General features: G+C 36.6%; 1 protein-coding gene across 1 annotated transcript in view; it reads right to left on the bottom strand.

Annotated features, from left to right (window-relative positions):
• Positions 1-1,761, bottom strand: part of chl1b (cell adhesion molecule L1-like b) — a 76,345-nt gene extending 74,584 nt beyond the window's left edge. The window contains exon 1 of the mRNA XM_043242512.1: positions 1,536-1,761. The gene's annotated coding sequence lies outside the window, so the exon portion shown is untranslated. The remainder of the gene's footprint in view (positions 1-1,535) is intronic.
• Between the last annotated feature and the right edge of the window lie 15,084 nt (positions 1,762-16,845).

Here is a 16,845-nt window from a genome sequence, read left to right as displayed (position 1 = left end):
ATAGGCAAAAAGGCTTCATAATCAAATCACAATTCAACTCCGAGGGCTGCATTCAATATGTTTTACATTAAAGAGCCTACTTGAGGAGTTCACAAAGCCTACATGTTATGTAAATGGGTTCCGTATAACTAAACTCTAACAATTAAAGATTCTTCAGAGGTTTTTGATGTTACATCAGACTGTAAGTTCTTTTAATCAACATATTAGTTTCTGTGTTCTTGAAAACGCCATTACATCAGGGTTTTCTTGAAGGAAGAAATCCTTACTCTAAAAGAATCTGATAGGAATGGATAACGAATGAATAACGTTTAGGGATACAAGTGAAAATTTATGAAAAAGGATTGGTTATTAATCACAATGTCAGCTTAAAAATACCTGCCTACGATGTTTAAAAAAGCAAGACAAAGAAAAAGCTTCACTATCTTCACTGGGGTCACATCTGAATCCAAATTTACCTGAAATTACTTAATATATAAATGACATCCACCAGTGGGTGCTTTCTGTTTTTTAAAAGACTCACTGTTTTGTAATATAATGTAATATAAATGTTGTTTCATTAACATGGAAACCAATTCGAATGAAAACATCAAATGCAACATGAATTTAAAAATCCTCATCCAATGCAAGAATGGGATTTGTGTCCTCGTTTCAAAAGCTCACCGTGTGCCGCTGAAATAGATGATTTTCTCATCTGGAGAATAGAAAATACACTGTGAAACTTCACCAGCTTGCTCTAAAACCCTTTTTCTTTTTAACTGAAACATTTATTTTAAGACCACATAGCCTGGGGATCAGTGAGGAAACCAAGAGCAAGCCAAGCACTCCAAAAACACAAGAGATCAATTCTGTAGAGAAAAAATTAGCATCTATTCAAGATCTAATGTTAGTGGTAAGAATGTCAAGGGCTACCAAGGGCATGTTTTCAAAAGCATGATATACTTAAACCGCCAAAAGTGCAATGAAAGTACCGCATCTTCTGCTGAGAAAGAACTGCAAGACAGCATCGATTTTAGATTCACAGATTGTACTACATTCTTAAATCTCATGAGAAAAATTCTGCCACTGATACGCTATTACGGTACAAACCAAGAGAAAAAGAATTGCAAATCTAACCGCTTCATTTCTATACATCTATATAGCTCAATCAAAAAGCAATGCAGCATAATGTGCCTTTGGCCACCTAAATCCATCTTTAATACTACATATGATGCAGTTCTTACTACAATAGCCAAACGATGCAAGAAACATCAAACAGTCCTGTCACCATATCATCTGAGCATCCTTAATATCCGCGAAAGCACACATTAACCTCTAAAAAAGACCAAGAGAAGGGTTTCCTATCACAGCTGGACTCCAGAGCAAACACTCTACTCATAGGAATAGGAAATAACCGGGTTTGGTTTCACCTGTCAGACGCGCTTTACTAGAACTCTCATACATAACACAACAGGCTTTCAAAGTGCTAAAACACGCGTGTCGAATGACATATCGAGGGAAAAAATGATCTCCTCGCTAAAAAATAAAGTAACGCTTACCTCTCGCAGTAGTTTGTGTGCGAAGTGCGCGGAGCTCGAGCTGTTAGTCAGCGCGCGACAGCGGAATGTCTCGAACGATGATGCTTTCCCTTCAGTGGTGCGTTTCTCTTACAAATACGTTCAGTGAAAGGCTGAACGCAGTCAATAGCTTTTACAAATCCATGGCAACCGAGAAAACGCTCCACAACTTCGCTACATTGTGACCGGGGTTAACACACCCCCTTCCTCAATGACAGTGACTCTACTCACCGACAATATGCCAATGACTATGAATTTCTCAGAAGACTTAAGGGTATTAATAGGGCAATAAATCACTGTATAATGCTCCTCTTTCCTCACTGCTGTATTAAACGTGGATTTCTAATATATATATATATATATATATATATATATATATATATATATATATATATATATATATATATATATATATATATATATATATATATATATATATAATTAAATACAATTTCCATAAAACATAACTTTAAATGTTGTTTATTAAAAAAAAAAAAAGAAAAAAAAGAAACTCAACTGAAGTCTTATAGTAGCTGGCTGGCTGGTTTTAGAGGTGCTTTTCAGACCAGGAGTGCCTGAAGACCAGCTTGACCGGGTTGGGAGACCCGTTTAAACCAGCTAAGGCTAGCAGAGGAAAATACTTTTATGTTAATGGAAAGGACTAAGGAAAACTATTTGGCCCCTGTTGTGTTTTCAGCACCTTAGACAGCAGCACAATTGGCGGCTCCTGGATTATGTCTAGTGTGCCTAACATTTACATTGTCATGGTAATATGCACTTTAGTGACCATGGGTTTAAGGTTATATACAGTTAAGAAAGTCTCAAAAAGAACAATTAAAATGCTAAATTTAATTTGCATTACATAAAATATCGAAGTCTCATTTTTAAAGAAAGACACCACAAGAACGCTTATTGCATCTACCAGAATTTACTTCAACAGCAAATTGGAGCAGAAGCATAATTTTATAAGTCAGTATATATATAAGTATAGTATATATATATATATATATATATACACACACACAATCGATATTTAATATGAGCTATGGCCTATACCCTTAAAGTTTACCCATCACTGGTGTTGACAGCTTTTGTCAGTTATATCCCTATTTGAACCCATTTAGCTGAGTTTATTTATTATAGCCAACACATCAGAATTAACAGAGGAAATTCATACCTGCTAAACTGGTAAACAAGTGCCTAACTCATTCTAGTGGATCCCCTCAAAGACAGCAAATGACCAGCGAAAATCTAAACTAATCTAATTTGGGCCGATCTAATCTAATTGAGAGGCTTACAAGATCATAGATTCACCCGGCACAAAATGTAATTGGATCGTTTTATGAGGCCCACTGCTCCTCAGTAGGTGCTCTCTTAAATCCAAATTGATTTATTGTCAGCCGGCGGACACCTGTCACATCTAAGCGTCTACTGCAGAGGCAGGAAAGTGCTTGCACTACACCAATCTATAGTGATGAGTATCAGACATGTGACGACTAAAAGGTTAAACTCACGGCCAGTGTAGCAGAACATGTTGCTCAGCTGGAAGCAGATTGGTAACGGTATCTCAGTAGGATTTTTGTTAGTCAAGCTTATTTGCAGTGTGAATATTGCTGTGGATTCAGAGGGTGTGTAAAGTAAAACAGACAACCTGAAATACTGCTATACAGTATGTATGAGACAAACATTGAAATGGTACTATTGACATATCTGTTTTCTTCTATTACAGTGCTAACTGCCAAAAAAAAAAACATTGTTTTTCTTCAGATATTTTTGTTTTAGAGGTTTTTCCAGTGATGAATGGCGAAATGAACAATCATCGTTGGGCTAGCAAATAGTTGCAACTTCTTTGAAAAGTGTCAGAGTTCACCAGTTCAACCTGAACACAATAACACCTTTTATCTCGCCCCTCTCTCTCTCCCTGCCTCTCTCACGCACTGGCGTATCAATGGAGCAGAAATGGCTCCATTGACATCCTGAGGACTGTGTAATGAGAATAAATGATGTGGAAATAAATATGCAGCCTGTTTGCGGTCTGCTGCCCGTACGCTAGGTCTGAATATGCATTTCCATCCGAGTTAAAGAAAATGCTGGACTTTAAAGATGGTTATGTGTGACCCTATAGCTCCACACGCTCTGGAGTTAAATCCACACTTTTAAAATAGTTAAATATTTAACACTATGCCAGAGTTCCTAATTTCCCTTCAAAAACAGAGTTAATATAAAGTGTATGTGCAGTGTTCCACGGCACAAATATTGTACGTTTTACTGTTGACTTAGCACCAAATTACAAATGCTTAAGTATTATTTATTGTAACTTACTTTTTAAACCCACTCGAAATAATGGCGTCTTCATGGACTTACGGAGTTGTTTTAACACTGATAATTAACTCCAACACCAAACGCCATTTTACTCTGAACGTGTTAAAATGACTCTTTCGGTGTTAAAATCAACTCGGAAATGTTTAACACCGAAATTTCAACTCTCCGATGTTTGCTGTGTGGAGGTAGACTGCAAATCTTTGCATTTGTGAAGCCCTAAATCAAACAAATTTAAACTAATTTTCATATGATAGTTACAATCATTTGAACTTAAACAAAAATGCTACATTAATTTGATTTAAGATATTATAAATTATTGATCATTTGTGATAGTACACACAAAAAAATAAATCTTATAGTGATAATTTTAAGGAATTATGTCATCATAAACCACCTTCAAATTGTAATACCTCTGTCATGCAATAACATTAAACAAATCTTTGTCCCTGTAAACCACAAAAAAACAGTACACACACACAACATGTCTTCTATTTTATATACATTTCACATTTACAATAGCTTGTTCTGTATAAATCCAGTAATCCAAAAACACAACACTTAATTTTTGAGTCTTTAACACATAATTAACAAATAATCACGTATCTTTGGCTCTTAACTGACAGAACATGCAATTCTGGCCTGCAAAAGGGATTACTCTATTGTTTTCATCTGCCATTAAGACGCTTTGAAGGGCTTAGACCTATGGTCTCTTCCTCTCATTCCCACTGAGTATGTGGCAGATCAAGGATTTTTGATTCATCAGGTTAAAAGCATGTTGGTTCCCTGGGTGGATGTCAAATCCTCTATTACCTGGAGACACAAAAAGATAAAAACAAAAAAAGACATACTGTGAAACATTTCGCTTCAGGATATTTGGATGTGTCCATGTTTACCGAATAAATGAAAGATTGCAAACCAATATAACCGTTTTTCATACCACGTAATCATCTCACATCATCTTCCTGCTGAAACACCATGTAATGTTCTTTGGCTCTAGCGTACTCATCTGATTACAACCAGATTATGAGATTCTCATATGGCAGGCTACTGACTAGAGGTTCTCTTAATAACAACATAATACCTTTATCACCATTTCATATGCTCCTTCCTGTAATCCTCCCCCCTCCGAAAGCCAAGCAAGTGTCACTGGAAGATGTGGATTTTTCCACATCTTCTATTGGACGACCTCATCATTGAGCTGAAGCAGGGGCCATAACTGGTGGTGAGCTTGTAATTAAAATGTGTGGATAGCAACGTGGAAAGGCATTTTCCAATTCCACAGTGGACAAAAGATGTGCAGACCCTGGAGAGATCTGTGGTGTTGATGAAGAACTTAATTATATGCTTTCAAAGAATCATTAAATGGTAATGAAGCAATGAAGAGCAGAAGACGGGCAGCTTGAGAGATGGAAAACATCTTTGATAAGTCTTATAAAATACTCGTGATGTAACTGTACAATGCAAAGAATTTTTCTGTAAAGCTCATGCAGGCATAACATTTGAAGTTGTCTCCCGAGCTCCGCAGCCGCTCTCTGAGAGAATTAAATGTGGCATAATTACATTTCTCAGTGGATGATTGCTGCACAATGACAGTGTGTTCATGCAAATAATGACTTTCATTTCTTACCCTGGTGCGCCGAAGAGAGGCTTGCATCTTCATATCTGATGTCGGCGGAGCACAAAAGAGGCTTCGCTCTTCCAAAAGGAAAACCTCCAAGACTGATCTCGTACATCTGAACATATTGTTGGGTGAATGTAGCCACAGCAAACGAACACTCTCAGATGCTGTTGCTATTCTTCAAAAGAGGCCTCACGTCATCAAAAATTCAACACGGCCCCTCGGGCATTTTATTGACATGTTTGCTCGATTCCCCTGATAAAATTCAGAGATGAGAAAACACAACAGTTTTGCTGTTTGGCCCTCAAATCCCACTGGTGGCTCAAAACATGGTAATAGATTTTCTTTCCCGAGGGATGGGATTTTGCCACGTCTCAGCCCATCAGACAAAAGCATAACAGTTAGCACGCCAAACCGCAAGGGCTTAGGACAGGGGAAAAAAAGGTACGATTACGTTGGATGTTTGTTTTAGGGGAAAGTACAGGCAATCAATACAGTTAGGCCAGGGGGCAGATGAAATCACAATTTAAGCTGCACAGCTAATTAAAGAAAAGAGACAAAAATCAATAAGAATGCTCCCCAGTATATTGTCTCTACATTTATGCCCACGCAGTGATTTGTAATTGGATATTAAAGGTGAGACAGATGGTTTAGGGCTTCACTTTGGGGGTAGGGATCGCCAGTGGGTGGAAAACATGGAAGAGATAGGCAAAAACTCTGCCTTTTTTTAAATAGAAGTTCTTGATACTTGGTTGTGCAAAACACAAAACACGCAAGGCTGTTGTGAATGGTTGTTAGGTTGTTGCTATGTGGGTTTTTTTTTTGTATGCTGCTATTTTGACTTGGCCCAAATCTATCCACCTTTTTCCTGATGCAAAAATGGGCGGAGAAAAAATGGGTCTCACTTCCGGTCTCATCACCATCCAGCTATTTTTAGCTGTACAGTTAGTTTTGCTGCTTGATTTTGAAAATTGGTGTGTCCTCTCCTGTTTTTTTTATGTATTACATAATGCATGTTGTGATTTTCCTCATTATATCACTATAACGTCTAATGATTATTGGAGGTATATCTTACTTCCGCGTTCAGGAAAAAGGTGGATATGATGTTATGGCTCACGCCTTCCCCTCTAAATTAACGTTTTGTCCATCAGATGAAAACTGTACTGCAAGTCACACAAATTACACAATTATATGGCCAAAATATTTCTGGACAAATTAAAGGAAATGCATGTGATGCATCTAGAGACTAGAATTTTTTTTTTTTTTTTTTTTTTTCAAAAGGAAAAAAAATCAAAGGGATCTATAGAGAATCAATAAATTCTGAATCATTTGCTACAATTGTGTGAATACTATGTAATCATGGAATCCACGGAAAAGTAACTGTGATCTAATAATGAGTATTTTTAATATACACTCTTAATATACAAGTACTAAAATTATTTTGTAGGAATTTGAGGGAAAATGGCAGTGGTATTTAGTTAAAAAGCACATTAAAAACCTATACAATTTATACTATACAATATATATTTATAGTATAGAATACATATATACAAATACTAAAAATGACACTGTTAAGCGACAGACATTCCAGGTAGTATTGACAATGACATACAGATGAAAAAGACAGAGAAGGTTTTCACCTCCTATTATGTTCTGTCTTTCATAGCGCACAGAAAAATAAAACAGAGCATAGAGCTTCTCAGCTGAGTGACAAGAACTGAAGTCTGACCTGGTGTTTTCACCCCATTTCCTGTCGCCCGCAGTCAGCAGCCGTCTTGCTCTCTGTATTCTGCACCTGAGTCATTTACACTGCCTGACAGACAGCCATCAAATATAGCCCTTGGCGCATGCAGTAGCATCTCATAAGACTTTCCTGACATTTATAAAGTGACATGCAAGTAGTTCCTTTAATGGGTTTTAAGTGATATGGCAGGTCTTATCAGCAAGTTCTAGGACGTGCAATCCCAGAATGCTGTGCAAAGTGAGTGGAAGGATAAGGCGCTGTAGAAGTGCCTAGGAATACTACTCTGATGTAAGGAAAAAGCGAAACATGAATGATCGGTTCTTATAAAGACAAGACAGCTATGTGAAGAATAAAACCCACAGATCAGTGTGCGATTCAGTGAATGGTCATCCTTACGGGAAACAGGACTGGTCAGACATGACTGAATGGTTATAGAATGACATTTGTTTCTGACAGAAACATACGACACCCACATGTCGGAGTCAATGGACTCACGCATCCCCCCTTTTCTCTTTCTCCCTTCCGCTTTTTTTCTTTCTTTTTTTCCTTCATACAATGGCCGCCACTGTTTCTCAATCCAGACATAAGATCTGATAGGTCTGTCTCTTTGTGTGCCTCTATGGAAACCGTGAAGCCAAAAAAATTAAAATATACAATTTTACCAAGGCTGCATTTACATTTGATCAAATTTGCAGTGTAATATTGTTAAAGACGATTACATCAGATTTCTAATTCAATACGTTAAAGGCGTAATTTTTTCCTGTAATGACAAAGCTGAATTTTCTGCAGCCATCACTCTGGTCTTCAGATAGTCCTTTAGAAATCTTTCTGATTGTGTGCTCAACAATACTGGTAAATAAAAAAAAATACTAATGGCTACCAGCAACTGTACTAACACTCTTCAATATATATAATTTTGTGTTCATCAGTAGAAAGAAACTCATACAGGTTTGGGATACGTTTATGAGTAAATGATGACACTTTTTTATTTTCAAGTCATTTTTCACCTATTTTATTCATCCATCTGAAAGGACAAAATGCTAAATCCAAAAATCCAGTCACTCTAAAACACTAACAGCAGACCTGTCCTCAAAAATTCACATGATTTGAGGTATCCAACTGTGCAGTTACGCACTTAAGCTCGATACTTAGTGTTAGGGGTCCTTTCAAAATCCCATGATCAAAAGTAATAGTGCTACTTGCATTAGCACGGCCATGAATAATAAGCATTACCGCTCCACTTTTGCCAGTTCTCAAGGCTAACGTTTAGCCTGTTGCCTGTGGATAAATGGAAGATTAGTATACAAGACTACATCAAAGAAAATGAAACACAAAGTTGGGTAAAAGGAAAACTTAATCTTCCTTTAGAGGTCTTGGAGTAGGGGATGCAAAGTTCTTCATCTTCTTCCACTTCCTCTTTTTTTATATTCTCCTCCCCCAGCTACTGCCGCAACTGCTTTAAAAGCACACAGCGGTTGCTATGGAAATTCAATCTAGGTGGCACGCAGGAAGTTCATTAGCTATCCAAATGCATATCATTAGAGCTTGCGTAGCTTACGGCTGTGAGGGTGATGAATATAGGATTTATTTTGCTTTTACCACATTCATCAGTTGCTTTGTTTTTATAGTGCATTCCCATTTTAATCACATGCAAACCATATGCATCTGCACCATGCCACTCTGAAGGGGTCTTTAGATTCAGGGGTCCTTTAAAGCTCTTATATATTGCTTTTGTACATCTCCGCCAAGGGATAATCTTGATGGACCTTATGTGTTTATTTCAGGTTTCAGAGTGAGGATTCACAGCGGAGTAAAACAAGCACACAAAAGGGCGACTGATAAATCTGTCAGGGTGGAGAAAGTGCCCTGCCCCTTGCGCTCAAAGACGTCTGCTGCCGCACACAAAGCCAGGCAGTGTTGCGTGAAATTTGCATGTGCCTCTTCGCAATAAGCCTGGCAGCGGCATGGAAGCCAGACGCTTCGTCTCGCAACTACTTTCAAATCAAAACAGCACAGCATGGGATACATTAAACAACATCCTAATCGTAGACCCATTATGCACAAACACTGAGGAAAAATAGAAGATGGATGTTAAAAATTATGTTACATTATGTTGTGTAAAAGTTCTGAATTATTTAAAAATAATCCTATTAAAATGGAAAAGTTTGTTTTAAACTGTAAGAATAATTTATAAAAAAAATCTATACTATATATGTATGTAAAAAAGTATGTTTCTTCACCAAAAATCTAGAATTTGTAGACTGAAATGGCTGCTGAAAATTCAGCATTTTTAAAAATATAAAATATCTACTAAAATAAAAGTTATTTTAAACTGTAATAACTATATATATATTATATATATAGTATATATATATATATATATATATATATATATATATATATATATATATATATATATATATATATATATATATATTGCCAACCCCAACATTTTTTAAAATAGTGTATATATTTTTCCCAGCATCTTTAACATATGATTTTTAGTATTATTAAGGCACTGTATAGATGCTTGATTTAGCAAGCACCACTAGTAAATGCAGTTGTTTTGCTAGGAATGTAATATAAATAAAAAATATAAAATTTAAGCTATTTAGCTTTAAATAAAAAATATATGTATGGGTTTAAATCATGAACAGTAAATTAAACAGACATGGAACAAATTGACATGATGTGAGATTGCGCTGTGGCTCCTGGCAGCTGCAGAGATAGGCAACTGTTTCCGTTGCCACTCTGATGACATCAGCGCGCCCCCCGGAGCAGAGGAGACATGGCATTTCCTCCTCATCAAGACAAATAAAGCAGCACTTTGATGGTATCATCCAGAGACGAGACCCTCGCTCTCTGACACTGTCAGTCACACCAAACAGCCGAATTGCATTTCCCACTAATCAGGTTCCTGTCTGTGCAGTCTGCATGTGTATGTGTGTGTGTGTGTGTGTGTGTGTGTGTGTGTGTGTGTGTGTGTGTGTGTGTGTGTGTGTGAATGCATCTGTTTGTATGAGACAGACATGGAGGTCTAGACTGACTAATGAATAAACTATGCTCTAGAGGATCTTCTTTCAAACGAAAGAGTGTTTTTGTCTGTGTTTTGTCTGCATGTGTACAATACTGTGGAATTTCAGTAGTGTTCAGAAGTGCAGAACCGTTATGTAAGTTCATGCTCGTTTAATTTCCATCTCTGCATTGTTCATTGCAACAGCAACAAGTCAGTAATGTGGTGGAAGTGCATGTGAACAGATGTTTGCTTCTGAGCAGATGTCACAGGAATTAGTTTACTTTTTTTGCAATGCAACAATAAAAATCATTATTATTAAATAGCAGCATGCCATTTTACCATCTTTTATTCTGTTAGCTGGGATATATATATATATATATATATATATATATATATATATATATATATATATATATATATATATATATATATATATATATATACACACACACACACACACACACACACACACACACACACACACACACACATATATATACGTATAATCATAACTGTGTTTATTTGTGTTGTGTGTGTGTGTGGCATTTTGTTAAGTTGCATATTTTAATATATATTGAAAATATTTTAATGAATAAAAATATATTTCTGTTTTAAAAGTGGGCATGTGCTGCCCTCCTCTGTCTGGCAATAACAATGCTATTTTTTTATTTCATTATCACAACCTTAAAAGCATTTTTAAGCATAGGATGTCCCCTATTGGTGGAAAAGTGAATTGCCATGAGTCTAACAATTTTCACAAATTGACATCATAGAGGCCATATGGGCTAATTATTTGCAAGATGCACCACTAGCCCAAAGACATTCAGATTTAATCACGCACCCGTACACTAATAACTATTTTACCACGCACACAGACTCTATAGTTTTCTCTATAGATTCAGTACAATTTCAATACATAATAAAACTGGTTTATATGGGTGATATCACAAAACCGAATAAACAAGAAGTCACGAAATGAGTGAACAGTTAATAATTCAACATGCCTATGATCAATCACAAATGACTACAGTCACACATTACATCTCCATTGACTTTCAATGTCCCTTTGCTAATAGGGTCTCCCCATGCACATTTCCCCTTTTCTTTCTCAAATTTATAATTAAGACCTGATTCTGTGCATGTCAGCAAGGGGTTCTCCAGAGAAGCAATGGCCTGCTGCCTTAATGGTGGTGTATTTGGTCTCTAGAGAACTGTTTATTGTGCCCTTCAGCAAAGACCCTGTCCTTAATTAATTCAGCATGGGTTCTGTCACACCAATGAGACCCAGCATGGGTTTTCTCTGTGTAATACATTGCTTTGGCTGCGACTGGTTTTAAATAGAGCTCCTCACCAACGAAAAACGTAATTACTCATTCAGGTGCTTTCAGAATAGACGTGTTGACTCTCTAGTCACAGCTCTTTAGCATTATCAAGGGGCTGTTTGGATAAATATGAGCTTTTCTACAATTAATTTCTCTGTTATTGCTTTTGAATTACAGCACAATAAACATTTTCTATAAATGTTTTGCTGTTGCTCTCTAGAGGCCTCGTGCCACGTTTACATGGATCTTTAATAAGCTCTGTTAAGGATACCTCTTCTTAATCTTGGAACGGTTTACACTGATTATGTATCTATAAAATGAACTTTGGAGCTAAAAATATGCAAAAACATACCACATGTCACACACATACATAAAAACCGGCCATTTGGTGCACTGACCACTGAAGCACTTTTACACAGCATGTGGCCTAATTTTCGCCCTTCATGGTTAGACAACTTCCACAACCCCCCTTATCTGAACATTTGTGGCAAGCACGGTGTTAGATCCAGTAACACATTGGATGTCGCTGGTAATCTAGAAAAAGTAGGGAATATAGAAAAGGCCATATCCCTATCAAATATCAATGACGCCACCTGTCAGTGTTTGGGTAGTCTCATGCCAAGCACCATCTGCTAACAATTTGCCAAATTTAGAAGCTATTGTTCTTGAGGGAAATTATTTAAATATGCAGAGTTCATTAAGCACACAGAGAATTGTACTGTCTACTTCTAAACAGCACAAATTCTTATTCTTAATGATTTTTTATATCTAATATTACAGTTCAAACATCCAAAAATCCTTGAAACAAAAGTAAATGTACTCCAAAAGGAAATGTACTTTTTTGGTATAGCATTTTTACATAAATCAATTAAAATGGCTATAAACAACAGTATCTCATGAACAATTGATGCATATTTTACACAGTGGATAATTTGTATTTGACCACACTTGTGTGATTTTGTAGGTAAGTGTAGGGGTGGAGTATGTGTGATGCTAATGTTCAAAAGCATTAGTTTTCAAATCTCCCAGCATATTAATATCGTTTTGAAGCCACGATATTCTTCATGCAGTTGTGAGAAAATTACACTTTATTAATCAAAATGCTGTAAATTTGTTTGAAAAGGAACAAAAGGTGTCAGAATTTTACTGCCTCTAGTGTTCATTTCTTTTGCAAACTGCAGTGGTATGTTGTTTGTATGTATTTCATGTCTCGCTGAAAAGTGCACCAAGGTATTTTTATGCCAGGCAGACCAGGCAAAATAAAATGATGTCATTCAGACCCTCAAGCTGTTAAAAATCTGTATTCCCTTCTATCTTCTGTGGAAAACAAAAGTAGAAAGAAAAAGAAAGGTTACTTATGAACCACTTCCTTCAGGGGAAATTAGCCCAACATAGATTCATGCTATATTTGATGTTTACACTAATTCACCAAGCAACCAGTCCCATATTTTTTTTTATTCAGGTTGATTTTCAGAGTGATTTTGAAAAACCACAGGTGGGCACTATCATCCTAACGCAGTAGATTAAGTAATATGCCTCACACAGTCTATTTCAAACTACAGGACCTCTATGAAAACAGAGGAAACTTTATCCATTCATGTTGGACAGTGATACTTTAGAAAAATAAAGGGTTTACACACTATTTGATCTCTTGTGTTGTAATATTAATTTTCCTCCTCATGGAAAACAGCCATGCCGAGAATACATATTGGCCCACTTTAGCACTCCTAACCAAACCATCGATGTAGCCGGCGTGTTGGTAATGGGTCCAGAATTTAACAGGATGAAAATGAGAGTGCATTTCAGGGCACTTCATAGGGCATTTGATTAATCTGTGAAGTCAGTGTGAATGGCAGAAAAAGCCTATGGGGAAACGGGATCCCGTGGGGAGTGAGAGGGAGACGGAAAGAGAGCGACTAAGGAAGCGAAGCTTGGCTAGGGAGCAAGAGAAGCGACTGTTGACAGTCCCTCTCCTCATTAGAGGGGCAGTGGCAGGGCTTGGCGGTGCATTCTGCTGGAATATGTCTCTTCTGCAGCCCTTGAAGCTCTCTGAAGCCTGCTGGCGCACTGCGACCATGTCAAGCTCAAAATGAAGCCACTGCTGCCCCATACCACTGCACTGTTTTGACATTAATTATCAACACGGCCCAGCAGTGACAAAAGTTTGCGTACAACTTTGTTATTTCCGTCGCTCGATCCTCCTCTCTATGCTCCCCCCTAGAGTCTTAGTTTATTGACTGCAGCGAGGACAAAAAGATAAAAGTGGAAGCGAGTGTCGGGAGTCGACGACAGCAACTGTGGGATTAAGGGCGAGGCATCAAAAGTCAAAACGAGTGGAAAAACAAAAAGTGTCCAAGTAAGAGGTTGTGAATGTCCAGTGGGGTCTAACAAAAGAGGATGCTGTTGTTTTGTGACCCTACAAGGCAACAGTTTTTCCAGCTCGCTCTCTGGGAGCTTAGCGGAAGGCTTGTGCAGGGGATTGTGGGATTGATGGTGGAGTAGAGTAAATGGTGAGACTGTCAAAAAGTTGAGAAATGCTGAACTTTATGCAAACGAGAGGCAAAAATGCCGGAAGGCAGCCAATCGCTATGAGGTGAGCGCAAGCCAAGGTCGACATAAGCGACCTTGTCAGTCATAAGCATTTCCAAATCTGTTGCTTTAAGTATGCCAAAGAAACTTGCCTTTTACACTGTAATTAAGCATATATGATGACTTTCTCGGCCATGTATTGAAATTAATTAAAACTAAACACTAATACATTTCACAAACACCCCACCAAAACAGACCTGTTGTAATATTAATAGTAATATTAGCATTATTCACCCTACTGTCATTCCAAACCAACTGATTTTCTTCTGTGGAACATAAAAGAAGTTATTTTGAAAGATTTCTCAATGGTTTTTCTGTTTATACAGTAAAAGTCAATGGGATCCAGTGTTGTTTTGTTAAAATCATCTTTTGTGTTTCACAGAAGAAAGTCAATCATGCAGGTTTGATTTGAAGTTAAATTTTTAGATGAACTATGCCTTTAACAGAGGACTATGTTGATCTGATATGGACTTTGAGGACATATTGTACTTGCACACAAGGGACCCGGTTCACTGTGACAACACTGATGCAATAAAGACCAGATACATCTCCAATTTCCTATAATTTCTTTTGACCACGCGCTCCTGACCACAGGACTAGAGTGCTGCTGATTGAATAGAAAATAGAGAGAGAAAGGATGTCTAATAGTAGAAAGAGGGCATGTGAGAGAGAATGAAAGAAGCAAAAATGGAAAAACAAATATTACTGAAGTATATATGGGTTCCAAACCAGCCTGTGGATACATCTTAAAAAAAGCAAACAAAAAAAACTTGCTACTGCATATCGATAAATATATTTTAGAATCGAGGCGTCTTGTTGCATTTTATTTAGTTATTTCACTGGAATGCTGAAACAGAGAGCAGAAGTGTATGACCCCATCTCAAGCCAATGGTAATGTTCAAATTTAAAGTATGTGAAGAAATGTACAAGGTCCCATCTCTGTAACATATATTTAAATGATTAAACAGTGCTGATAAACTAGAAATATTCTAATAACTGTCTCTATGCTGACCCTAAGAAGATAGTTGATGGACTTGCCAAAATACATGGCTTCACCAATAAATTATTATTTTTTTTTTAATCAAAAAGTTGATGCTAGTGACTGACTTGCATAGATTTTTATTAAAAACATTTTTTTCAGGATATGGCTACTGTCAAATGTTTGGTTACCAGCATTTCTCTAAATATCTTGTCTGATATTTTCTTTGGCTCAATATAGAACACAAACAGAAAAAAAACAAACAACAACAACAACAACAAAAAAACGCTTAGACAACTCAGTTTTGTGAGAGCTTTTATTTTTGTGTCGCAATGCATAAGTACTCTATATATTCACCACAAATATAGGTCTTCTAATGTCCTACAGAACATTGAGTTTTGGCAGATGTCAAGCGCCTCCGAATCAAATCCAGCCATGTTTTGTTGTAATTTTATCATTTGAAAGTCTCTTGAAGCAGACTACCCTGTTAATTGGCTTTAGCAGTACAGTCATGCTGCACCTGCGTCCTGTTACACAGGGAGCAGTGCGGGTTTGAAGGGTGCTTCACTGGCTGGTTGAGAGCTTTAAATAGTCTGATGTTCCTCCTTAGAGCTGAGTGAAGAGACCGGTGCCGGCTCATAGATCTGGGGTGCGATGCTGCAGTTTCAGCCATTATTGAAAATGAAAACAGCCACATAAGAGTCACTCGCACAGCTCCATACAAGCTGTGCTCAGAGCAGATGTTCTTCAAGTAGTCATCAATCTTAATACAGACATGTAACATCAGAATACTAGTGATTAAAGACTTTTTTATTGAAAAATATCAAAGGTTTACATCTTTCTGGTTGGTGATTAACACTGCATTAACACTTTTTTCTTATTCAGTTGTAAATGAGAATCATTTCGGTGCCTTCGTTTGGTTTTAGATAACACTTTACAACAAAACAATTCATAGTTAATACTTAATGCTTTATACAGTGCACTATTAAAATGTGCTGGGTAAAATATGAACACAATCAGCAATTAGGTTGTTTTAACCCTGCAATTTAGGTTAAACTTTCTGAATACAGTAACCCAACCGCCGGGTCAAAACATACCGGTTCTGTCCATACTTTACCCAGCACTGGGTTGTATTTAACCCAGCATTTTTTAGAGTGTATATAATATCTCATCATTTTCTATTATGTAATATGTTTTACAGATGTCTCTGCTCACCAAGTATGCATTTATTTGCTAAAGAAAACTGTTATTTTGAAATATTTAAAATAATTGTTTTGTATTTGAATACACTTTAAAATGTGTGATTGCAAAGATTAATTTTCAGCCATTACTCAGTTCATTTATTATTATTATTATTATTATTATTATTATTATTATTATTATTATAAGCAATATTGAAAACAGTTATACAGCTATTTTTGCAACTATTTTTTTTTCTGGATTCTTTAATGACAAAAAAATTTAAAAAGAAAATAATTTTAAATAAATGTAGTTACTCTCACTTTGACTTATTTTATTATATTCTTGCTGAATAAAAGTATTAAATTATGCCACATAAAATATCTTAAGTCTAATCAAAATGAGTTATTTAAAAAGATTTAAACAACAACGAAACAGTAAACAATAGTGTTCCATATGATCATTCTTTGTGAACCTTAAATTTCCAAAAAATAGCTCAACACCGTTTATGCACACTGTATAA

This window comes from Puntigrus tetrazona, chromosome 6 (assembly GCF_018831695.1).
Source record: "Puntigrus tetrazona isolate hp1 chromosome 6, ASM1883169v1, whole genome shotgun sequence".
NCBI classification, from domain to species: domain Eukaryota; kingdom Metazoa; phylum Chordata; class Actinopteri; order Cypriniformes; family Cyprinidae; genus Puntigrus; species Puntigrus tetrazona.
Note: the sequence above shows the minus strand (reverse complement) of the source record. Positions and strands in the feature narration are given on the sequence as shown.